General features: G+C 45.1%; 2 long non-coding RNA genes across 2 annotated transcripts in view; both read left to right on the top strand.

Moving 5' to 3' along the window:
• Positions 1-27,007, top strand: part of LOC307199377 — a 103,379-nt gene that overhangs the window by 24,252 nt on the left and 52,120 nt on the right. The gene's annotated exons all lie outside the window — the stretch shown is intronic.
• LOC307199342 lies at positions 18,433-20,468 on the top strand. The gene is made up of 2 exons (XR_013831902.1): positions 18,433-18,760; positions 19,778-20,468. It is a non-coding gene; the product is annotated as an uncharacterized lncRNA (long non-coding RNA).

The raw sequence follows: 27,007 nt of genomic DNA, 5'->3' as shown, positions 1-27,007 counted from the left end.
AGTGGCTTCAAGTTGCAAAAAAGGGGATTCTGACTAAACATTCGGAAAAACTTTCTGACAGTAAGAGCTGTTCAGTGGTGGAACAGACTCCCACGAGAGGTGGTGGACTCTCCTTCCTCGGAGGTTTTTAAGTAGAGGTTGGGTGGCCATCTGTCATTTATGATCTAGTTGAGATTCCTGCATTACGGGGGGGTTGGACTACATGACCCTTGGGGTCCCTTCCAACTCTAAGATTCTATGGTACAGCTTTAAATGTATAGTGTAGATGGAGCCCTGGTAACAGCAACAAAACACTGTCCGGCTGGCTGGCATGGTCACCCACTAATGCTTGCCGAATCTCCTTTTAGAACTTAAGCCCTTGGCCTGAGAAAGCAAACTGGGAGTCAAGCCACCGACATGGATTTACACCCAGGTTACACCACCTGCTTCTCTGGCTGCCAACCCAAAAGGCACTTTCTGCACCTTAATCTCTTCTTACCTGGCCTTGCGGGAGCCGGCCTGAATTTTCAAACCATATTTGTTTTAATTGGCTCCTGACTTTTTTGTGCCATTTGTTGAATGCACAAAAGGAGAACCTAAGAGGGGCATTTGCCGGGGGTGGGGAGATGAGGGAAATGAAATTCTATAATGAAAAATCTTGTATATTTAATAATAATTTTTTAAAAGCCTAGGCCCTAGCCATTCAGCTAATGGAGAGTGAAGGGTAGGAAGAATGAGAAAATTGCTTTGTCTACGGGCTGTCTTTTATCACTCCCTTTTATTATTCAGCCACTCAGATATTGCTGGACAGCCTTTCTCTCCCTGAATGCTCTTTCCCCCTCGCTGAGGGGTAGTTTTTCTTGCTTAGCATCTTATCTCCTGCAGGTGCTGTGTAACCATTAGTGGGCAGAGTCTAACTGCATTTTGCATCGAAGGCAGAGACAGAAAAGCCTTCCAGGTACAGCACTCGCTGAGCTGAGCTGAGCTAGGGATGGAAAATTTGCCAGTGATAGCTTCTCTTCTCTTTCTCATTTTCCCAATCTTCAATCTAGTTTGCTACATCTCAGCATCCATTTGCAATGTATTTTACACACACACACACACACACACACACACACACGTCTCCATCAATGGTTGTTATTGAAGAATATTTTAGATTTGGAAGGTCATGATAATAGTTTTGGGTTTGCCCGCTTATTTGTGAAAGTACATAAAGGTTTCACAAACCACATAATTAGGGGAAAAAAAAATGTATAGAATATGGGATAAATATAAAAACTTATTGGAGACCAAAACACCACTTTGGCTTTCGCATCTGGAAGCCAAAGCGGTGAAAAAGAAAAAAAAAATATGTTGGAAAGTTGGGTGGGTGACTTATAGAAATTTGCTAAGAGAGGGAGGGTGGAGAATTTAAATTTAAAAAGTTTAAAGGTTTATCAGGGGTGTTGACAACAGGGTTACAATATCGTCATTTGAATGAAGTATTTAAAAAGGATATGAAGTGGGGATTTGTGGAATAACTATCACAAATAGAGAGAGACCTGTTAAACTGTAATGTTAAAGTGATGTCTAAAATGTATAAGATGTTATTGGAATAGGAGACAAAAGACAAAAAATCTTCAATGCTATATTAGGCAATAGATACTGGTCATAACATAGAAATGGAAGCATGGGGACGATTATGGAATACGGATATAAAATTTGCAGCATGTTATGATTTAAGAGAAAACTATATGAAAATGTTATATAGATGGTATCTAACACCTGGTAGATGGGCAAAAATGTATAAATCAAAATTGAATAAGTGTTGGAAATGTAAAGAGAAAGAAGGTACGTTTTCCCATATGTGGTGGTCTTGTAATAAGGTTAAAGCTTACTGGAAAATGATATATAATGAATCAACAAATATGTTTAATATAGTATTTGTAAAAAAACAGAAGATTTTCTCTTTGGAATTATGGGATCAGAACTACCTAAACAGTATAGAAATTTATATATGTATGCAACCACAGCTGCAAGAATGTTATTTGTAAAAACCTGCAATTTCAAAAACATATATGAGATATATATGAGAATAGATGAATAAAAGAATAAGATAATTTGGAGTATACAGGAAAGGACAAAAATAAATGCAAAGAAACGCAGGAAGAGAGGGAAGCGAGTTGGAGTCTGAAATGTTAGAATTATTGCTGAATAATTGCTGTAACGTATATAAATGAAAACTATAAATAAAATTATTTTTAAAAGTCTTCATGAAAATTCAGCAGCATTTTAGAGTGCATTTCTCCTAATTCACATGTTTTGGTGTGGAATTTTGCAAGGAATTTCCCATAATACAATACTTTTTGATGTGTTAAGGTAACTAATATCTGCATTTTTATGCACATTCTCTCCTAATAAACTTTTGGGGGTGGGTCTGGAAAATGGCATTGCCAAATTCAAGGATAGCTATATGTTCAGTTCATGGATTGTTTCAGGGTGTGCAAAGGAGAGGTAGGTTCTCTTTTTAATGTAAACCAAACCGAATTTTGGTCCCATTCCTATTGGTCAAGAATTATGGGAGCTGTAGTCTAGCTAGGAAGAGGCAGTGACATTAACCTTCCACTTTTATGTGCCTGCGGCAAAACCTGGCCGCTATCTCTCAGCCACTCTTGACCGAGCTCTTTCACTCTGTTTTGGGCGCTGCTACCTGAAGCAATTAATTCACTCTTCTGTATGGTAATGTTGGCTCTGGGCCATGCAATCAAACAAAGAATAATCCAACCGCATTTTGACCTTTGCATGATGTGTCTGCACATTCCTTTCCAGGGAAGTTGCAAGAACGTCTCATCCCTGTGATGAAGAGGAGAGACTTGATGTCTGGGATTTAGGACATAGGAAATGAATGAGATCACTGGTCCGGCTTGCTTAGAATTGCTTCTGAATATCAATTCCTAGGGATCACGACTGTGGAGGCGGCTGCTTCGCTTGAGCCCTCATTGTGGTTTCCCCCTAGGCTTCTGGTTGGTGGCTGTGAGAATGTGATGCCGGAATAGTTCAGCCTCTGGCCTGACCCTGCTGAGCCCTGATGTTGGGCCACCTCAACCAAGATTCGTAAAAGTTCAGGTTGGAACAACACACACAGGCTTAGCTGCTTTTCGTTCCAGGGTAAGGGAGGGCGGCGGGTACTCGCTTCTGTGTTTCTGACCTACATAGGCTTCTCCTTGATTATAATAAACATTCTGCTGAAAAGCCATGATGAATAAACAGAGCTTCACGGAGCCTGAGGTCTGACTCTACCCTGGAGTTTAAATTCTCAGGTTGTAAGCAAATCGGCTCACCAAGGCATTTGCTGGAAGGGTTGACGTTGCAAAATTTTAACCTTTCAAGGACAATTTCCCTTGCATCCCACCTCTTCATAATCTCTCTCTCTCCTTCTCCCCCCACAACCATTTCTTAAAAGGAAAGCTCAATATTTCCTGGATGGAGGTTTCTTTGTTTTTTAGGTTTGAGGGGTATGAAGTGGGTGGGTTCTGTATCCTGCTCGCGGTGGGATTTATGTCTCTGCCACTGGTACAAAACTGAGTATTATGAAAGGCAGTGGGGTTTTTTGCATAGTGATCAGCGTCTTGTGCAAATAGAGGGAAGATTCCCGTTGTGGCGTGCTGCTAAGCACAAACTCCTTCTAACAGGAAAGCTCCAGGGTGACAGACACATCCTGGAACACATCTTGATGCTAGATTTTTGTTAAAACGAGTTGAGATTGAGTGCAAAGAGAACTGAGCCCTGTGTAAACAGTACTTGGTTTCCACTGAATGTTTCAGAATTCTGCACTAAGGCAGCCCAAATTTCATGCCAAGAAACGCAGAATTCCACAACCTGTGTATATGAAATTGCATTTCCCTCATTCATTCAGCTGGTCAAGGGGGGGGGAGGGTCTGGGCATGGAACCCCAACTTCTTTAGACGATCTGTCAGATACCAGTTTCAACTCTATGAAGCTATTTACAGCAGAATCCTAATGTTGTCTACTCAGAAGTAAATCCTATTGAATTCAATGAGGCTTACTCCCTGGTAAGTGGGGTTGGGATTTCAGTCGTAAACTCTGGAATCTTAATTCAACATGCTTATTATTGTGAGAATCTAAAGGTTGATCCATGCATGACTTTACATCATTTCATCCCCCTGTGGTTTCGACCTTCCAGCGATGGACAAACCTGTCAGCTTTGATTCCTCATTTTTCCCATTTTAAGTTTAGTTCTCCACATTACCACATCAGTTTGTGATTTTTTAAAAAAGAATCCTTAATTTGTTTTTTAAAAATCCTTATGAAAATTCGCCTGCAGACTTCTCCTAATGCATTTGTATTTTGGTGTGCAATTTTGCTCAATATGCATGCTTTAGAATACTTTCCCCTAATAGTTGTATTTCCATTTCTATGATTCACTTGTCTGTGTTACTTTTACTAATTTACAAGCTTAATTCCAGTATATGCACACACACACACACACACACACACACACACACACACACACACATTTCTTGACCGGAGAACTGCATTTCAAAATTCGGAGAAGTTCAATTTTTGAGGCATGCCTGTGGTTCAGTTCACCCATTGTTTCAGGAAGTGCAACTTAGATTTGTCTTTAAAAGCGAAACTAAATTGAATTACTCTCCCATACCTACTTACAGAGGAAGACGAATATGGCGTCCATTGAAAAGTGCAATGCATCGGGTGGTACCAGGTTCTACGATACCCTTCCACAAATAGGACACAGAGTATCCTATCTATGATGCCTGTTTTACACCTGCGGAACATCCAGGCATGCACATTTATGTGTGAATTCAGCCTAAGATGTTGCTCTCGCTCCATCCTTGATGAGAGAGCCGTAAGAGCTTTGGATCCCTGTGCAATTATTTGCTCAGGAAATCATCTCATTACTTGTCAAATTTCTCCTTGGCTGTTACTTTCACATAAGGCCGACTAGATATGATGATGCTATAATGGTAATTATGCCAGGTTCTGGCTGTGACACAGAATCGTTCACCATTCGTGGAGGATTTCATAGAAGGTAGCCGTCATTTCCACCCTGGCTGAAGAGCAGTAATGATTTGTTGGAGATTGTAGTGGTGTTAGTTGCTTCTGAGAAAGCTTGTTCAGCGCCTTGGGACCTAATCAGCATGACTCAGCCAGACCTTAACGAGGTTGCTAAAGCAACCCGACATGTCGACTGTATGATCTGGAAGTCGACAAATTATTCCAACCACTTGGGTGTCTTACGTGCCCAATATCACCGGCGTGGCTCAGCAGAAACCCTAAATAGTGTGGGAGCACAACGCCAGGTGGGGCATAATAATTCACTTCTGGCCAACAGCTGCATATTGCAGTTGCAAACTATGGAAGATGCACAGCTTGTGGAAGATGTTTCTACCACCTGCGCGTCAACCAAGACTCTTATATAAACCAATAAGGGGTCACTGGGCTGCCAGCAACATCCTCTTGGTGGTTCTCTAGCTGAGACTGCAGAAGAGCCTGTCTAAAGAGTTTTGCTATGGCACAAGGGTAGGGTTGCCTGCCAAAGGAAAATTATGGTCTGGCTCAGAGTGGAGGGTGAGAAAGCTTCTCCCCTCCATTTATTTTTATTTTTGGTTCGCTCTCGGCTTGTTGCCAGATTTGTGTGTATGTAAAACACAATCTGGGGTTGGAAGACCATGATTCTGCATTACTCTGCAGTGTGTCCATTTGGAAACAGACGTAGGTGGTCCCAGTAGTGTGGGTATGTATCCACACCTTCCCAGGGACGTGGCAGGTGGGCATATATACCAAGTTTGCAATCACCACTTCCTTTTTCATTTATGTGGGGCAGGTGCAGAGAGGAAAACCAAACAAGGGGCATATTTTCACATCTGGATCAGTGAAATACACTCACTCTTGTGGATGGCAGGATCCAGACTCAATCTAGGTTGAAAGCAGCATGTTGAGGATTGAGAAAATCTACATTTTTGGTGCTATGAACAGATTGGTGTGCCCACTGCCGATGACTGAAGTTGCCGTCCTGTACATACCTATCTGGGCCCAAATTCCATTGAACTCAGTAGGGCTTACTCCTGCGTAAACATGCATAGGATTGCAGTGTAAATAGGTTTACCTTACCCAGACACCTAAATAGTAAAGGGTTTTTTTGTTTTTTTACAGGCACAGCTGAGTAAAAAAATAAAATAAATCAGTTTCAAATGAGCTGGATGGAGTCCTTTGTTTACTGCATGGCAATCCCTCTGACTTGTAAACTGCATTGACAGAGAGTTTGAGGCCATTAAGATTCACATTTAATATTTACAAATCCCTATTTATCTCTAAATGCCTTTCTGCCTGTGCTATCAGCGCTCGCCTGCCTTGCCTCTGTGCGTGATGTGTTACGTTGCACCCTGATTACGGTTAGGAGAACCTGCAGGCAAAATCTGGCACAAAAGTGTGTGTACACTTTCCCAAATCATGTAGGCTACTGCCTTAAAGAGTGCAGAGCTAAATGTATGTATTTTTTTTCAAATATATGTATATATATAACAGGTTTTCAGCTGAACGGAAGTTTGGAATGTAAAGCAGGAGCGGATCATCTGCTTACATTGCCATGATGGGTCCTTCTGAGTTTTCCATGAGTCTAGTGCCTTGATTTGCCAACAAAGGTCCATATAGTAAAAGCTATGGTTTTCCCAGTAGTGATGTATGGAAGTGAGAGCTGGACCATAAAGAAGGCTGATCGCCGAAGAATTGATGCTTTTGAATTATGGTGCTGGAGGAGACTCTTGAGAGTCCCATGGACTGCAAGAAGATCAAACCTCTCCATTCTGAAGGAAATCAGCCCTGAGTGCTCACTGGAAGGACAGATTGTGAAGCTGAGGCTCCAATACTTTGGCCACCTCATGAGAAGAGAAGACTCCCTGGAGAAGACCCTTATGTTGGGAAAGATGGAGGGCACAAGGAGAAGGGGACGACAGAGGACGAGATGGTTGGACAGTGTTCTCGAAGCTACCAGCATGAGTTTGGCCAAACTGCAGGAGGCAGTGGAAGACAGAAGTGCCTGGCGTGCTCTGGTCCACGGGGTCACAAAGAGTCGGGCACGACTAAATGACTAAACAACAACAACAGTGCCTTGATACAGAGAAGCTGTTTTCTGCATGCTTCCCTTATGAGGGGCCACTGCATGTGAAAGGCGCATGGGCTAGGGATCGGAGAGGAATTCAATTCTGTTCACATTTAAAGGCAAGCCTACCAGATTCGCCCTTTCTGAAACAATATGCAGACCAAAGCATGACCATCCTTTGACACCCGCATTTCTCTGAATTTTTCAATACAGTTCTCGATCCAAGGAATGCATAGGAAAATGAACCTACTGGAGTGATGTGTGCCTAAAAATGCACATAATAGTTAACACACAAAAATGGTTTTTTTAATGGGAAATTGGTTTATCAAAAAAAGTCTATTAGATAACAATGCATGCAAACACATATATATTAGAAGAAAATCAGCCTAAAACTCTGATGAGTTTTAATGAGGACTTAAAAAGAAAAGTTGCAATGTGATGCGGTAATGTGGAGAGCTAAACTTAAGATTGCAAAAATGAGAAACAGAGGGAAACCAAAATTGCTTGATTCAGCTATCCCTAAACATGGTTCAGAGAAACAGGTAATGCTCTGGTTTGGCAGAGTAAGGTTGCAGATGCTGAAATGCAGGTGAACTCCAGAATGAACTGGGGTTTTGGCCACTTTGTGATTCCCGGCATGCATGGGCATCTAGAGAAGCACATAGGGAATTTGTAGCCTTCACACTGTGAAAGGGGGTCTTCCATGCATGGACATCTAGAGAAGCACATAGGGAATTTGTAGCCTTCACACTGTGAAAGGGGGTCTTCCATGCATGGACATCTAGAGAAGCACATAGGGAATTTGTAGCCTTCACACTGTGAAAGGGGGTCTTTCCAGCCATCTGGTAAATATGACAGAGGGAACAGTTCTGCAGTTTTAGACTCGGGGTTTTATAGGCGCCTGCCTCCTTAGAAAGTGAACAGGGAGAAGGTTATTTCTCTCTCTCTCTCTCATATAATATTAGAACCCAGGGCAATCCAATAAAACTGAATGTTGAAAGATTCAGGACAGGCAAAAGAACTTATCTTTTCCACAAAGAACGTAGTTGATCTATAGAATTTGCCCCCGGAATTATTGATTTACATACAGCTTAATGTCAGGGCGACTTCTATGCACTCCTTCAAGTACGCTGGATCTTAAGTTGTACAGATTTTTTAAACATTAAGGCCAGTACTTCAAATTTGGTCCAGTAATGCGTAGGGTTGAATAATTCTGAGCTGAGGAGTTTGTTTCCGTTATGGCTGTGTTGGCTGGTGGGACACCTAGGGGGTATTTTGGAGGGGCACCAGTTTGGGAAGGCTGCCTTGGGTTGACCTCCCTCTTGTTGTGCACCTTGAGGCCCCACCAATGCCACAAAGCTCGTGTTGTGGGCCCAGTGGTGTGGGTTCTGTTTATATTTTTTTAGCTAGAGATTTTTATTTTTATTTTTTTTTAAAAAAAACCACACACCCTGTGAGAGGGAGAGAGTCCTTTCCCCTGATTGCTCCGCTTGTAATCTTGCTCCAGGAGGGCTTTGTGATATCTGGGATAGAAGGTTATGTGACCTTCAAGTGTGAACAAGCTGATGGAGGCGCAGTGGAAGGGATAAGCCCCTGAAGTGATTCTGCAAGGAATGATTTGGTGACAAGGTGCTGAAAGCAAGGCTGTCAAATTCACAGCTGTCAGGCCATAGGTACTTGGAGATGGGGCTGCAACAAGGGGGGCGGGTAGTCAACACAGTGCCCTCCAGATATTGATAGGCCCCAGTTCCCACCATCCCTGAGTCCATCAGCCTTTCTGATGGGGCTGGTGAGAGCCCAGCTGACTCCGGCTCCAAAAGCTGAGGTCGCTGAGGAGGCCCAACACCATCTTGTCTGTGAGTTCTGGAATATCTGCTCGCCCCTGCCTTGCATTGCCTCTTTCAACCTACAAAAGTTGAGGATGCTGAACAGACTCTTAGGCTGGGACATCGTTTGGGGTTTTTTGCTGGAGTTTTTGTTGTTGCTGTTATTTTGATATTATTTTTTTGTATCTTTATTTTTTGATACTACGATTTATGTGGAAATTTTTCAGTTTGGTTGTGTACATTTTGACATGTTTTATTCATTGTTTATGACTCCTGTGTTTGCAATGATGTAGATCGTTCCGTGCTGTAAGCGGCCTTGAGCATGGTTTTAACTAAGGAAAGGCGGCATACAAATAGAGCGAAGATGCGGAGTGCCACAGGTCCTCCCGCCCCTCCTTGAAATGGCCACATTCACACCATGCATTTAAAGCACCAGAATACCATATTAAGCTCTCATGGCTTCCCCCAAAGCATTCTGGGAGCGGTAGTTTGTTGAGGGTGCTGAGAGTTGTTAGCAGTGGCGTAGCGTGGGGGGTGCAGGGGGGGCCAGCCGCACCGGGCGCAACATCTGGGGGGTAGGGTTAGGGGGCGCAAATCCATGGGTTAGGGGGCACAAATCCATGGGTTAGGGGGCGCAAATTACTTGCCTTGCCCCGGGTGCTGACAACCCACGCTACGCCACTGGTTGTTAGGAGGTCCCTATTCCCCTCACAGAGCAACAATTTCCAGAGTGGTTTAATACAGGGAAATCTGTGAATTGTAGTTCTGTGAGGGAAACAGGGGCCTCCTAACATCTCTCAGCACCCATAACAAACCAGAGCTCCCAGAATTCCATGCAGAAGTCCATGGCTGCTTAAAATTGGTATCATAGTGCTTTAAATGTGTGGTGTGAATGTGGACCACTACACCACACTTATGGATGAACACACTGCAGAGCTGATGTGAGCTAGCAATAGAGAGACCGAGTTGTACTGTGGCTTTTACCTGCCTTTGGCCAGCATAGTGTGCCTTGGTGGGAGGTTGGGGCTTGCAACCCCTCCAAAACCCCCACCCCTCTGTGGGTCAGAAAGCTGACAAGATCTGTGGTCAGAAAGCTGACAAGATCTCTTGGACGTCACTGCTTGGGGGAAACCTCTGAGGAATTTCGAGTGGTGTTTTGGTAACAATGTTTAGTGAAGATGTCCAAGGTTTTTTTTGGGGGGGGGCGGCGGCTCTTGTGTAGACCATGGAGGATGAAAGGAAGTAAAAAAACGAGCCAGCCAGCAGGTTCTTAGCGGGGCATTCCTGGCAACCACAAGGAGTCAGCGGGCCCAAAGAAATGCCTTGCCTTCTAGATTCAAACTATGTGTGGTTCCTCGCTGGTGCAGTTCTTTCTGTTAGTGTTTTTCTTAATACAGAGCAGCTGTGGAGGCTGTGATCAAGGACAGGAGGAATTCTGGGGAGTGGGGCAGCTCAAATTTGTGCTCAAATTCGTGCACACACACACACACACACACACACACCAGCAAGGTACATTTCCACCCGCGGTAGAAAATGTTTTGGGAACAGTTCTGGGTACTTTTCCTGTGATGCTTATTATCCTTAAAACACACACCAAACAAATATATTGAAAAATTCAGTCTGTTTGTTGATTGTTGGTGTGTAAAATTCCAAGGCGACGTTGAACCTTATATTTTATTCTCACTCATAAAATCTGACATCCCACTTAAAATACAACAGTAAGCCAGGAAAATAGATGTACACAGCAATCTTTAAAACTGTACTTTTTGTATATGCAAAAATGCTTTTATGAAATTTTATTTCATGTTTACATATGCAGATGAAACTTTACTTTTGCTTTTGAAAACCCCAAAACGAAAAATATCAACCACATATAAAACTAAAAACAGCTGTTCTTGAAACAAAAACGCAGTCTTCTTTACCACAGTCTTGAGTTAAGGGTCTGGTGGCAGGGCAGGGGCCTGCTTGACCCTTTCCCTCCCTCCTGTTTGCTCAAAACTGACTCTACCTGCCCAGTTGCTTTTTTAAGTGCTGTTTTCTCACTGTGGAGAGAGATGGAAGTGGGATTGCACCAAATAGTTGGCAGGGAAAGGGTTCAACAAGCCCCTCGCTTTCCCTGATGCTGTTCCTCCACTTACAGCCTTGCTTTAAAAATAACAACCACGACCCTTCGAGGGGAAAAAGTTACACGACCCGATTGTCACATGCCATTTGAGTGCGCGTCCTTTTTTTTGTTTGTTTCCTCAGCCTCTTTGGTATCACCCAGAGGCACAAGAGCAGTTGGGTATCATGTCCGCCTGTCGTCTGGTCTCCATCAGGGTGTTGGAGCTGATGGCCTGGAAGCTTTGGAAAGTTCCCCCCCTCCTTTTCAGTTGGCTGATAAAAAGGGCAGCGAGCATTCTCAGTATTACACGTTCTGGAGCACCAATCTTATCGGCTCCACTTAGGGTGCATTCTATATGTACACTGCAGGCCAGCAGTCAAGAGTGCCAAGCTGAACTATGTGGAGCGAGATTCCTGGCTGCGCGCAGGGGATGCGTAGCGGGCGGCGAGCAGTTGCCGTATCACATTGTGGGTCATGGAATCTGTCACATTAGCAGTGGGACGGGGGACCCTTTTTTCAGGGCCGTGTTCCCTTCTGGGAAAGCTTCTGGGGGCCAGAGGCAGAAGTGGGCAGAGAAAGGAATGTAGGTTTTACCTTTATGCAGCCAGCAGGTTTCTGCACACACCCCTCTCTGTCCTGTATCCTGGGAGACATTGTTGGAGTTCCAAGGGCACATTCAAACCAGGCCAAAACATTCAAACAGGATGCAAAGTAGGGCTGGGCAGGGGGTGTGGTCTGGCAGAGGGGGTGTGGCCTGGGGCGGAGTCTCAAGGGCCAGAAAGTCCCCAAGGGCCACATTTGAGCCTCTGGACCTGAAGTTCCACACTCCAGTTTTAGGGACTGTGGAATCTGACTGGCTTCCTCTTCTGTGTTCTGAAAACCCCCCACAACCCTTCATTTTAGATGCTTTTTCTCTTCCCTTCCAGCGCAGCCAGTTCATTTAAATTTTTTTGCAATGCTGCCAAGGCAGGATAAGATGCTCAAGCGTCTTCATCAGAAAGAACACAGAAGGTCTCTGATTGTGGTGGTGTCAGAAGGAGCATTTTAATTAATCTGTGTGTCTCCTGACTGTAGCCTGATTCATCATCGCAGCTATTAGGCTTGGCTGAAGCCATGTGGAAGGGCTTACTTTTGTGGCTAATACCTGGCCCACACAACCCGTGGCTACCCAGAGGTCTGGCTTTTGATTTGTTGGGTATGGAACGAGGCTGCAAAAGGAGCTGCTTGCTTTTCCTTTCTAAAGAGACTCCGGTGTTTCCCACCAAAGCTTGCGTCTTATTGTAGAATCTTAGAGTTGGAAGAGTCATCTGGCCCAACCCTCTGCAATTCACTTCTCCCAGCCTTTTTTCTGGGGGAAGGAGAGAGGACAATCCCCACCTGCAGCAGGCCAACTTAGAACCATAGAATTGTAGAGCTGGAAGGGACCCTGATGATCATCTAGACCAACCCCCTGCAAGGCAGGAATCTTTTGCCTTGCCCTGGATCTGACATCATATAGTGTGGGGCTGGAGGGAAATAACCTCGCAGGGCCAGAACAGAAGCCCTGGTGAACCTGATTTGGGCAGTGGGATGAAGGTTCCTGCATCCTTGCCTTTGAGAGCAGGACACACCCACCCTGCAAAACCCACCCACACGGAACCTTAGTCAGTAAAACAGGCTTTCTCATCCCAATTTGCTACAACTGCAACACTTGATTAAAGCTTATGGATTTGGGGCAGGGGGAGAAACACATAAAGTCACATTAAGCAGCCTTTGATGCTGCAGCAGAAATCCATAAAGGCTTTGTAAACGGCTATGGGCTGGCGGGATTCATATACGAAGGTAAGTATTGTTTAAAATAGATTGGAGAGAACTGTTCGGTCTCGATGAGCAAAGTGTACCATGGGGAAACGGCTGTCCAGTGGGATCAATATATTGAAGGTAGTAGCCCAGGCAGAGTGCTTACTGAGAAACACTCCTGATGAAAGGGAAAGCTAGGCAGCCATTTCCACCTATGAATAGGCTTTATCTTGCATCTCCCTCTCTCTCCCCCCCCTCTCTCTCCATAGATATATTTTAAAAATTGCTCGGAACCGTACTTTTAGAGCTCGCATTGATTTGCAAAGTCCCTGAAGCAGATGTATAGAGGGAACTCTTGGGAGATCTTTTGTCGGGGAGCTGTGAGATTCTGATCTTGGGTGGCTCAGTTCAACCTAGCTCAAATTATTACATTATAAAAGGCAAGAGAATGCAGGCAGTAGGGGGTGGAAGGGGGTGGTGGGGGTGGTGGAGAGAAGCATACACACACAGAGAGAGAAAGAGAGAGAATGGAAGCAGGGCCCACTCCATCAGATCTGCTTAAAGACTAGCTGCCTTTGGCTCTCAACCGCCACCAGGAAGCAGCCATTCCGTAAGGATGTAGCAGAGAGGGGAAAGTGGTCAACATTTTCTAGCATTACACCACTGAGTTGGATTTGTGGTGCTGCAGAGGGGTGGTTTGGTGTTTGTTGGTTCAGCAATTTGGGTTTTTTGGATATTGAGCAATAGGCCCAGCTTTCCATAAGCTTCTGCAAAGATATTTAAGATGGTTTGGAGGGCATCCTCTGAGTGTGCGCACACTACAAGGCAAATCTAAAAAAAAGAAAGTAGTATAAGTACTGATAACTGGGAAACACTTATCTGCGAGCACTCCAACATGGACTTCGAAGAAGCACAGTCAGGGCAAAAAGGAGAAACGAGCTAAGAGGAAGGCATGTTTGGCAAACCCTCACCATGATCAACTCCCATCCAGGAACCTATGTCCCCATGGTGGAAGGACGTGTGGATCCAGAATTGGCCTCCACAGTCACTTATGGACTCACTGTTAAGACCATTTTCATGGAAGACAATCTTACTTGGGTACGAGTGATAACGCGGCAGCTAGACTGGGAGCGGCCGCCGAGACCATATAACACCGGTCTTGAAAGACCTACATTGGCTCCCAGTACGTTTCCGAGCACAATTCAAAGTGTTGGTGCTGACCTTTAAAGCCCTAAACGGCCTCGGTCCAGTATATCTGAAGGAGTGTCTCCTCCCCCATCGTTCTGCCCGGACACTGAGGTCCAGCTCCGAGGGCCTTCTGGCGGTTCCCTCACTGCGAGAGGCCAAGTTACAGGGAACCAGGCAGAGGGCCTTCTCGGTAGTGGCGCCCGCCCTGTGGAACGCCTTCCCATCAGATGTCAAAGTGATAAACAACTACCTGACATTCAGAAGACATCTGAAGACAGCCCTGTTCAGGGAAGTTTTTAATATGTGACATTTTAGTGTATTTTTCATCTTTGTTGGAAGCCGCCCAGAGTGGCTGGGGAAACCCAGCCAGATGGGCGGGGTACAAATAAATAATTATTATTATTATTATTATTATTATTATTATTATTATTATTACCGAAGAAGGAAGCAGAGAGGGAGAGAGATGAGAAGCAGGGCTACTCCGTAAGTTCAGCTGACTTTGGCTGTCCCTCTCCCTCAACTGCTATCTTGTCCTTACGTCAGGCTGCAGCAGAGGGAGAGGTCCAAGATGGGGGTCACCCCACTGAGAGGCCAGATCCTTTCGGCTGATTGTTTCCCTGAAATGTCTCCATCCCAGCTTTCAGGGTTTCCCTGAGTCATGGGCTAAGTCAGGTGCACACAAAAGACTTGCAGGACATCCTGGTCCTTCTGTTGGGCACCTCGTGGACAAAGAAGGAGATGCTTAATTTTTTCCCTTGTACTCTGCCTTGAACTCCTTAGAAGGAAAGGTGGGGAATAAATGATGACAATGATGAAACATATTTGTTAATCATCAGCATCATCATAAATAAGAAGTAAGTCTCTTTGTGTAGGGGCTTGCATTTAATAATATTTATACCCTGCCCATCTGGCTGGGTTGCCTCTGCCAAAAAAGGAAGGGAGAAATGCAAAGATGAAATAAGTAAAAAAAGTGCTCCACTTTCACTTTGTGCTCGGAGCACAATGCGCCCAGAACAAGCCACATCTCACGGCAAGCAGCAAAAGTTCATGCAAATCTACCCAGGGTTTCCTTTACTGGCCAGTTGGAGTTACCATGACTTTGTTTAGTAAAGAAACAAGAGTGTTGCAATACCCCCTTTCCCTCTCCCCCGCACCCCTGCAACGGAGCATTTTCCCAGGATGTTTTGGGCATTGTTGCCATTTTAACACCTGATACGGCTCGTGCTTTATTGCCCTCCCGTTGTCAGAGGGCCAGAGTCGCTGTCTGCTTTGCATTCCCCGATTCTTCGGCGGCTCCCCAGGATACACTTCCCAACTTCTAGCTCACCTTTCAGAAGCGCCTGTAAAGAACAGACAATAATAAACATGCAGCCTCTTACCCCACAGAGCAACCATCTGATATTTAGGAGTTTAAGAGTTCAAAGAGGATTAAATCATCACTGGCAATGAGAGAGAGAGAAAGAGGAGAGGAGAAAAAAAACCAACCCATCATGTTCTTGCTTTTCAGAGGTGGAATTGGCAGCAGCTGTTCTAATATTTCATGCGCTGAAAAAGATGGGAGCTTTGATGGGGAGGTGGTGGTGGAATCGCTCGAGAGTTAGCCTCCTGGCTACAAATGGAATGGGCCTTTATTCCTTGGGAGAAAGGAGGTGCAGCAGAAAGTGTGTGTGTGTGTGTGTGTGTGTGTGTGTGTGTGTGTAAACAATGCTACATACACAAAATTATGGCTGCTCACACACCCCTGGGTTTATTCATCTGGAATGTTCACAAGTTCCTGATTCTGTGCTGCAACCATTCATGCATGTTTGCTCCCCCCCTCCTGATTCTCTGGGATGTAGGGAGACCTGCTTCCTAGGCAATGGTTGGTGGTGCCCATTGGGGCTGGTAGGGCGGAAGGCAGGGAGCTGGGCAGTAGGTGGCGCCATAGCCAATGGCCAGTAGAATTGGTTAATTCTAGATTATCTCTTGAGTTCTACAAGGGCAAAACTGAGCCCAAGGAGAAGGTGACAGTCAGTGCTACCCCTTGGACTGGTTGAAAGTAACAAGGGAAGACAGCGGCTGTCTGAGGGCCCCATTCATCCTAATGGACAAGACTCTACTGTTTCTACTTACCATAGCACAGTCATCACCTGCTAGACATTATGGCCTATAACTCCCACCAGCCCCATCCAACAAAATTAGAGGGCACCTGCTTGGCAAAGGTTGCCATAGTAACCCGGTAGCGAGACCAAATCATCCCTTCATCGACATGCTCTGTGATACACAAGAAAGCTGGGATCAAAACAAGTTTAGGGACCTAACACAGTACAGATGGGGCACTTTCAAAGGATCCAGGAGGGGGTGGGAATCTGCAACTAGAGAAATGTTCAGATATTAACCTCATTTCCCTGCAACTCAGAAGGACACACATTGTGTGTGTGTGTTTACATGTGTATAGCATAAATTAGTACATTTTTATTTTCACAATGCATCTCATTCCCAACGTACTAAAATATTCAGAATCCCAAATAAGCCTGAGTTGGCTGGCAAGCTTCAGTGTAAACTACAAACCTAGTACAAAACAGGAGTATTTTCCAAAACAGGAAACTTTTTGGGCACTATTAATTCATCGCATCTGTGGGTGCTTCCTTATGGGAGTTTAAAACTTTAAAAAAGGGTGGGTTTTGCTGGAGACAGGTGTTTTTTTTAACGTACTGGATATTCCCCAAAAAGAGAGAACCTGGATTAATCCCTCCATAAATACCCATCTGGAAGCACCATGTAGCTAAATAGTCTGGAAGTTCTCTTCTCTGAGAGCCAGTGTGGTGTAGTGGTTAAGAGCGGTAGTCTCATAATCTGGTGAACCGGGTTCGATTCCCTGCTCCTCCACCTGCAGCTGCTGGGTGACCTTGGGCTAGTCACACTTCTCTGAAGTCTCTCAGCCTCACTCACCTCACAGAGTGTTTGTTGTGGGGGAGGAAGGGAAAGGAGAATGTTAGCCGCTTTGAGACTCCTTAGGGTAGTGATAAAGCAGGATATCAAATCCAAACTCTTCTTCTTCTAAGTTTCTTCTTCTGTCTCTATTTCTCCTCTATGTCTCCTCTCAAGAGGTGGTCATCTGCCTGCTGACATGCCCTAACTGTGGCTTAGAAACCCACATTTGAGGACCACCTGCATTGCAGCAAAGCCCTGCTCCCCCTTGCACAAGGGTTGCATCCAATATTTGTCATAGTGGACCCATCGAAATCAATGGGCCCATGTTAATTTCAATGGGTTTCTATTGTTAACATTGGATATGACTAGGGATGTGTGGCATCTTTTCCCATTTCACCCGGTATTCATTGCGTGCATCAGTTTCTATTCTGCTGCAGTTCAGCTTCTGCTATGGCGAAATTACACAAGCTACATAATTACATTGTTAATGACTATTATTCTTATTAAGTGTACTTCCCACCTGCCCTGCTTCCAAAGCAACCCCATTGTCACCTTTTCCACAGTCTGTACCACTGCCCCAAGGGAGAAAACAAACTCAGGGTAGCTGAGTGGCTTTGGATTCAGAAGACCTCTGGGTAGGGATGGGAAAAGACTCCTTGGAGAACCCCGGCCGGTCAATGTAGGCAATAATGAACTACATGGATCAATGCTTAGTTTTTCTGCTCCATCTCCTTGCTCATCTCCTTACTTGCTAGCTTAGAGAGAGCAAGTGAACAGGCATCAATAGCAAGGCCGGGCGACAGCTAGGAGGCATCAGGAGTTGATAGTGAGTCCCCTATTGTAGCATGGGCCCCATCAGGCCTTAAAATGATGCCAACCCCTGGAGTGCTTTGTTGTTGTGCGCTAGTAAGGGACTGATTTTCACAGTAAGAATTCCAGAAGCAGATCCCAGAGTGGGACTGGAGAGTCATAGAATCATAGAGTTGGAAGAGACCACAAGGGCCATCGAGTCCAACCCCCTGCCAAGCAGGAAACACCATCAGAGCACTCCTGACATATGGTTGTCAAGCCTCTGCTTAAAGACCTCCAAAGAAGGGGACTCCACCACACTCCTTGGCAGCAAATTCCACTGTCGAACAGCTCTTACTGTCAGGAAGTTCTTCCTAATGTTTAGGTGGAATCTTCTTTCTTGTAGCTTGGAACCATTGCTCCGTGTCCGCTTCTCTGGAGCAGCAGAAAACAACCTTTCTCCCTCCTCTATGTGACATCCTTTTATATATTTGAACATGGCTATCATATCACCCCTTAACCTCCTCTTCTCCAGGCTAAACATGCCCAGCTCCCTTAGCCGTTCCTCATAAGGCATCGTTTCCAGGCCTTTGACCATTTTGGTTGCCCTCCTCTGCTTTGCAGATTGCTGAGGATCCTAGCAGCGTGCATAAGAATGCTGCCATCCCCCTTCTGCATTCATGTTGCTCCCAAATGAGTAATTACTGCCCAAGATCTGCACTTTCCCTCCCTCGAGCTTTGCACCCACCCAGAATCTGTGCCGGGAAATACACTGTCTGTTGTTGTCACGGTAGCTCTTGTTCGCCGGAGCGCTGAGAAACCGCCATGGCGATAACGACGACTAATGAGTTTGCAGCCTATCTCCTCTGTGATAGCAGCAGCAGCTGCCGGCAGGTCCCTGTGACATTCTGGAGTTGTTCTGTGAGTCGGCAGAAAAACTAATCCCTGTAAGGGAAGAGAAGCATGCCTCTTTGAGGATCAAAATCATGGGGGAATCTCTCTGAGATAAAAGCGCACATAGAATGCTGTTCAGTTCTCTGGGATACCCACGATTCTGCACAAGTACAGAATTTAGTATAAGGCACTTCATTTAGTCTCCTGAAAATTTCGCCTTTAGTTTTTAACTGTTCCTTTTATTTTAAAAGAGCACAGCTATGGTCTTGAAATTAAGCTTGGCAGCGTGTGATTCTCAGACACCCAAGGAGAGAGTGGGGAGGTTAAGGGTCAGGGCTTCAGTACTGCCAACATGTTTCACTTACAGCAAAATTTGAGCTGAAAGTCTCGCTGTAGGAATTTCAAGGGAAGCAATACAACCATGGTTGGATCCATACATTTCCTCAGGTGGGATTCGCTCCTCCATCCTTGTTGTAACTCCCAACTGCGGGAAGCGAAAGAAATTATGCAAAGGAAGCAAAATATGCACAGGTTGCAGAATATATACAGGTTGCAGAATCAAGCTTTTTTGGTGCTGAACGACAGAGGTGCACCTGTTCCATTTATGCATTTATTTGAGAGTGCAGGGGATCCACAGTGCCAGCTGGAGGGCCTCCTTACTTTTCCTCACTTCCATTTTAGGCGAGGCTTGGAAAGGTATTTTCCCCCTGGAGAAGCAAAGAAGCCAATAAGAAAAGTCCTAGAGCAAATTGTTGAGTCCACCTTTAGCCCAGAACTCTAATCCACTTTTCTTGTTGGTTTGTTACAGTGGTACCTCTGGTTACATACGCTTCAGGTTACAGACTCCGCTAACCCAGAAATAGTGCTTCAGGTTAAGAACTTTGCTTCAGGATGAGAACAGAAATCGTGCTTCGGCGGTGCGGCGGCAGCGGGAGGCCCCATTAGCTAAAGTGGTGCTTCAGGTTAAGAACAGCTTCAGGTTAACAGACCTCCGGAACAAATTAAGTACTTAACCCGAGGTACCACTGTATTTATTAAATTTCTGTTACTCAACATTGGTGCTCTCATTTGATATATTGGAATGATCCAGTCACACATGCTGGAGTGACTTGCTCTCAGACATCTCCCACTGCATTTCTGTGTTCATAGCTCTTCCAGACGCACCTCTTCCTGGTTTTTCCCCAGGTATAATAGAGAAGCTCCTTCCAGAACGCCTCTTCCTGTTCTTCAATAGATAACATGATCCAGGCATGACACTTCCTGGTCTCTTTGTATGCAACAGAGAAGCTCCTCTAAGTATGTCTCTTTTCAGGTGCAAGAGGCAAGCTGCATGCCTCTTCCACGAGAAACGTGCCTTTCATTTTGATTCAGTAGAACAACAACACTGAACTGCAGGTCTGAGAAGCTTGAAAAACCACAGAGTGGGATTCTGTTTCAACTCAGGCATGTTGATTTTAAGTCTCCCGCACGTTCCTCGCCTTGGTGACGGCTTTGTTAATTAAAGCAAGGTTAGCCCGATCCAATTCATACTTTAAGTGACTGTTTAACAGAGACGGTTTTGCCACAGGGATGTCAGCTGTGGATTTTGTCTAATTAAGGGCCTAATAGACGTGTCACTTTGCCTTAGGTGGGCATTTATAACAAGCAAGTCTTCCCATGGCGGCTGTGAAAACGAGTGCTGGAATCTGTCCCTCTCGACTCTTCCGATTCAGCGGCTCTGTGAAGCGGGCTTGGGAAACAGTTTGCAGGCAGGAATCCTCTGCAGTTGTGGAGGCTGCCTGGGGGCGGGACCCCAAGGGGTTAATGTTGTGTGTTGTGTGGCGAATGACCGCATCTTGTGGGGCTTGATTGCTTTTAATTAAAAAAATTTTTTTAAAGGATTTATGTTGGGATTAAGTGGGATAATTATTGATTGGTCTCTGCCTTGTAAATTGAAGAGCATTTGGATTAATCACTTTTTAAGTAGGAAATCGCTCTCTGCTCTTTCGACAAGGGAGCCTGTTCTCAGCCCTCTTGACCACTTTGCTTCCCTTGAAAGAGAAATCAAATCCTGCCACTCCATCTCTGCTCTATAGCTTTCTCATTGCTGCAACTCCAGGAATCGATTGCAGGGATCTCTTCCTGGGACAATTGGTCCCTATCTATCACCGACCTTCCAGCAATCAGAAATGGGTACCTTGTGTTCAGTGTAGCCCTGCTTACAAGGCAGAGGCTGTATTTTCTGGGCTCTCTCTTCCTGGTAAATCCCCTTCTCCTCATTTTGCCTTATAAGGGAGATATATTGGGGTTGCCCGTCGGTTAACTCTGTGCTGTCCTTAAAATAGGTATTTCTTTGGTTAAAAAAAAATATTGACCTTGTTTTTCATTATAAAACAAACTCAAATCAGATTACAATAAAATATGTGAATGCAAGTTCAGGTTAAAAAGAGAGAGAGAGAGTTCAAATTACAATTTAAAAACTCACTAAAATCACTTCCGTGCATTCATAGTGCAAGTCTATGCACATCAATGCAGAAGCAAGTCCCATTGAGTTCAGTAGGAAGTGAAAAGGAGACAAAATGCCCTCTCCTAGACTGCCACCTCCCAGGTGTCCTGCATTTAAGTTGCAAGAAATCGCTAGTGAGTCCAGCCAGTTCCATTATGAGATGAAACATCCTGTTAAATAAACGAGGGAGGAGAGGAATAATTGCTTAATGCTTCAAAAGCTACTGCAGGACAGATGTGGCAGGTCTCCCTCGCGAGGGAATCCCACCGACAGGGGCTAGTCATTGAAAAAACACACAATTGCTGGTCATTAGCTCAGCCTCTCTACTGGAAGCCAGCCACTTGCAAGAGCAGTTGCTCAAGGCTGGGCCACCTCAGTCTTGGAAGTCCAAGGCTGAGGTTGAAGAGGAGTCTGGAAATGGGTTTCTATGGCCAAAGCTGTGAGGCCTGTAACTTTGAGCCCTTTGCACAGCAGACAGAGGTTTACTACGTATGGTGGGACCCATTTTGCCTGCACAACTGTATCCTTTGCTGGTTCTCTTGGTTGTCCCTTGGCTTGGTCCCCTGTTCTACCCCTTAGCTCTTACTGCTGGCTTGAGCTTCTGGTCTTCAACCTATACCACCCTCACAGGCATACTTGGTAGGGAAGAGAAACAGTGAAGACAGTTGTACTCTGACAGGCCATTGGGAATGGAATGGGTTGGGGTTTTTTTAAGGAAAGGGATTTAATAGTTCTGTGCTTTTTTTTATTTTTACCATTTTTAGCACCTGCATTTTAACAGATTTGTTTTCATGTTGTATTTAATTCTGATTGAGTTTACAGTAAGTGCTTTATTTATTATCTTTTTGCATTTTGTCTGCATTGTTCTAATTTGCATAGGCTGCCTTGAGTCCCAGTCTGGGGAAAAGGCAGGATAATGATGGTGATGATAAATAATAATAATAAATAATAATAATAATAATAAATAGTGCTAATACAGTTAGTTCCCACTTGATGATTGCCTACTAAGACACCCCCCTTTCACAAGGCTTCACAGGAAATTGGATTGTCCCTGTTTGACTTTAAAGAACATAACCTTGGAGAAGATGATATAACCCAGGACAAAAACTAGTTTGATTGGAGGAGGAGCCCTAAAAGAAACTGCTGGTGGTGGGTGATGCTTAGCAGAATCCTGCAGTTTTCCGGCTTTCGGGACTGGCTGGACCAGTAAATCACTGGCATGCCTTCCAGAGAAGGGTTTGGATTTGATATCCCGCTTTATCACTACCCTAAGGAGTCTCAAAGTGGCTAACAATCTCCTTTTCCCTTCCTCCCCCACAACAAACACTCTGTGAGGTGAGTGAGGCTGAGAGACTTCAGAGAAGTGTGACTAGCCCAAGGTCACCCAGCAGCTGCATGTGGAGGAGCGGGGAATCGAACCCGGTTCACCAGATTACGAGTCCACTGCTCTTAACCACACTGAAAGACAGAGAGAAACACAATGACTTGCTCATTGCAAACATCCTTTTTGCTGGCAACCTCAGGCCAGGAAAGGGAGGGCTGTGTCTGACTCAGCAGTATAAGTCATCATTGCGTTGTGTGCACATACGGACACACACACACGCCATCCCTCACAACTTGACTGCCGTTGATCCGTGAAGAGGATGCCGGGGCCATCTCGCATGACTGCAGCTGTCCTTCCCCGCGAAGGCGAGAGGCATCCAAAACATATCTGCATCCCACTTGGCAGGGATTATCAAATGACACCTTGGGCTAAAAGCGATCCTTTGGCAGAGGCAAGAGGTTCAGGATCCAGTCACAGAGCTTGGCCCCCTCTGCTCCCCAGCAAAAATAAAATCAAAACCCTTTTGGTTGAGTTGCATGGAGAGAAAGGAAATGCCATTATTATGTTGAAGTCCTAGTTTTTCTCAAACTCCCCAGTTGTTGGTGGGCTACAACTCCCATCATTCCTAGTATATGGCAGCTTGATAGGTTCAGTGGAAGGCACCCTGGACTACAGCTCCCATCAGCTTAGGCCATGGTTGGCTAAGACCAATGGGAATTGTAGTCCAAAACACCAAGTTGGGGAAGGCTGATTTAAGGGCTGGCAAGCAACTGCAGAATACGTGTACTTAGGCCTCAGGTCTGTGAAGGTACAGTGCACAGCCTCAGCCTTAGTCATAGGACTGGCAAACATTATGAAGCTTTTGTTATTGTGACTTCCCTTTGTACTGTTTTTCTAGAAAAAGAGGTGCCAGAACTCACCATTAATGGCTCCCTTGTTCTCTTTTAACGGCAATGGCACCCACTTGAGAAGTGCCAGAACTGAAAAAAAGCCCTAGGTGTCTACTAGACTCCTGTTGTTAAACCTTAGGTTGCCCAATGTTGTCGGACTACAAAACCATCATCCCCAGTCAGCTTAACAAATAGTCAGAGATGAGCTGTAGACCAACAACATAGGGGGACCCAACGTTGAAGAACAATGCACTGGACCATTTGAATCACATAACCACATTTCTAGGGGTTGGCCATCACTAGAATGAAACACGGCTGTTTTACACATTCAACACTGAACGCCCCAAGGATGGATCTTTTGGAACATTGGACTTTGAACAGCAGGTCCCCACCTCCATTGGAAGGAGGAGATACAAACTGGGCAAGCCTTTTGATGTTCTGGAGTATCACATGTTGAAATAGTAATCAAGACCACAGTCTAGTTGAGAGCGATATACACTGAAGCTCAGCTTGGGTCATTGGAACTTAGATCCTAATCGAAACACAGGAAGCTTCTCTTATACTGAGTCAGATCTTTGGTCCATCTAGCGCAGTATTCTCTACTCTGACAGGCAGAAGCTCCCCAGAGTTTTATGCAGGAGTCTCTCCCAACCCTACCAATTAGGTGCCAAAGATTAAACCTGAGGCCTTCTGCACCAGGGAGTAAATACTCTCCCAGTGAGCTACAGCCCACCCTGTCCTATCTATCTCTCCAGTGGATTGTGGCCCAAAGCTGGGGTGTGTGTTTGTCTGTTTCTAAACACTTTTTTTTTCCTTTCATGGGCAAAAGCCCTACCTGTCCTCGGCTCCCCACAGGCTCCGCAGCCTGACCGTAAACATTTTCCTCATATTCCTATAAGTAGCTTAACTATATCCAGTCAAACATAAAACCAGACAAAAGGGATTAAAATATTATCCTAAGGCAAGGGGAAAATTGAAGGCATTTACCTGAAATCCATACTGAGCTGGCATCTCCGCTGTGCTGATGGAGCAGTGTCTTTCTCTCCCGCAAAGGGCTTCGCAAGGGTCCTGTGCTCAAGTAGGTTCCACGGGTATTAACCACAAAGAGGACTATTCAGCTCTGTGGCACCTGCCGTGCAGTGACAACAAGGCCTCTCTCTCCCCACAGGTTTTAATGCACCCACACAGCAGCAGCTTACCTTTTTCTCCCAACACCAGGGGTTGGGGAACCTGTGACTCCAACTCCCAAAACAGCCCAAGACTTTGTAGCCAATATTCATTTACTGCAATAGTTGGCGATGGTGGGAGCTGGAGTCCATAAGATGCATGAAGCATAGCAAGCTCAAAATGTTCTATTTAGTACAATCTCAAACAAGCCAGTGGGTGGTTTCATTTAGCTGAAGAGAGGAGGGATATAATGCGGGGCAGCCCAGTCCATGTTTTATGTATATTTCAGTTTACCAATGTCTGGAGCAATCCAGCCCAGATCTCAGTACAACAGTACTCTGTGCACGATTTAGGGGGACCAAAACCCTTCAATGAGCTCAAGCACCAAGCACAAGGAAAGTCTACTAGAAATGGATGTCTTTAGCTGCCTCTGGGTCCAGTCGCTAGAGTAGGACCTGGACCAGAGCTGCTCCAGACCATGGTGAACTGAAGCACACCTAAAACTGGAGTCCCCAACATTACAGAATTCAGCACTGCAGGTGGATGCATGCCTTGCAATGTGTGGTGGAGATTGTAAGAAGAATCTAAGAACTAAAAGACCTGCATAGACAAGCCTCTTGCTTCCTACAGTGACCCACCACATACCTATAAGAAGCTCTCAATCAGGACATGAGGACACTTGGTTGCTCCCAACGACTGGTCTTCAGAAGCAGCCATGCTTTCTCTGATCATGGCTAGTAGCCAGGGATGGGAGAGAAATCCAGTTCAGTTTGTATTTAAAGGGGAAATTATGGAATCTGCACTCTCCAAAGCAATGTGCAAACCCAAACACAGCTATCCTTCAAAATTTGCACCGAACCAAATTTTGCAGTGCAATTCTCCAACCAAACGAGGTTTGCAAATATTAGGAGAAAGTGTACGTAAATACGAATATATTGGTGGAAATAACTTAGAAAAGTGCATGATATTGCGGGGAAATGCTGGCAAAAATGCACGTTGTCAAAACTGTGCACAAAATGTGTTTATTGGGGGGAGGGAAATTGCACTAAAATGCTGCTGAATTGCCATGGAGGCTTAAAAAACAAACAAACCCTGAAACCAAATTGCTGCAGAGATGTGGAGAACTGAATTTAAGATTGGAAAAACAAGAAACTGAGAACCAAAATTGGCAGACCCTTCCATCCCTACTAGCAGTCATTGCACCACAAATTTGTCTAATTCAGGTTTAAAGACCTCTGAATTAGTGGTCATCGCAGCAATTTGTGGGAGTTAATCCCATAGCTGAGCCACGTGCTATGCGAAGAAGTCCTTCCTCTTGCCTGTCCTGAATCTTCCGCAGAGAAACAAGTGACTTACGTTTCCACAATTCACCGCCCGTTGACTCATCTCAGAAGAGGACTCGCTCGTGGGTCCTATGAATCTCCAGTGCGTGGGTGAGTAGATGTGCAAGCTCCATTTTTCTCAGCAAGACAACAGGATAATAAAAAAACAAGACCTGAGCTGAGGATTTACTTGTGAACACACGTACCTCCCTATGAGCAAAGGTTGCAGCATCATTTAGAGAAAAGGCGACATGGTAAAAGAATATAAAATTATGCATGGTGTAGAGAAGTGGATAGAGAAGAGATGTTCTGCTTCTCTCATAACGCTAGTGGACATTAGTGAACCTGAATGATGGAAGATTCAGAGAAAAGAAAAGCATTTCTTCAAACGGTGCCTAGTTAAACTGTGGAACTCACTGCCACAGGGAGCAGTGACGGCCACCAAATTGGATGGCTTCAGAAGAGGATTGGGCTTTCAATGGCTACCAGCCACAATGGCTGTCTCCATGGTCAAAAACAGCATGCTTCTGAATCTCAGTTGCTGGAAAACTCCGGAGGGGAGAGGGATGTTGCACTTGGGTCCGGCTTACAGGCTTCTCCTAGGCATCTAGTTGGCCACTGTGAGAACAGGATGCGGGACAAGATGGGCTGTTGGCCTGATCCGGCAGGACTTGTCACGTCTTCTTACGTTCTTTCTACTAAACCACATATTTTGTCACACTTCTGCAGCCAGCTAACACAGCAGGTTACACTCACACACTAGTAATTGACTTCTTTGTATACATGTGCCCATTGATGGCATATGATGATGGAAGCATAGCTGTTGGCAATAAGAGACGGGTCCTTCTCAGTGGTTGCACCAGTTCTGTGGAACACTTTGCCCCATGAAGCATGAGTGGTCCTTTCTCTGGCTGGCTTTCTCCAGTTGGTAAAGAGAAGTCTATTCTTGGAGGCTTTTGCCTAAGCACCCGTTGCAACGCTTGTTTTATTTGTGGCCTCTGCCTTTGCTGCATTTTCATGCTGTGCTCTTTATTGGTGCGCTGTGTTTGTATCAAGATTTTATAAAGCTGCAAGCTGCCCTGAAAGATCCCAGAAAGGTGGGATAGAAACCTCTGTGTATCTGAAAACATGTGCAGGTCTCCACCCGCTAGAGCAGCAGTTCTCAACCTGTGGGTCCCCAGATGTTGTTGGACTACAACTCCCATCATTCCTGACCTCTGGCCTTGC

This window comes from Podarcis cretensis (assembly GCF_951804945.1).
Source record: "Podarcis cretensis genome assembly, chromosome: 12".
In the NCBI taxonomy this organism is placed as follows: Eukaryota; Metazoa; Chordata; class Lepidosauria; order Squamata; family Lacertidae; genus Podarcis; species Podarcis cretensis.
The sequence above is the reverse complement of the archived record's forward strand: the minus strand, read 5'-3'. Positions and strand labels throughout refer to the sequence as shown.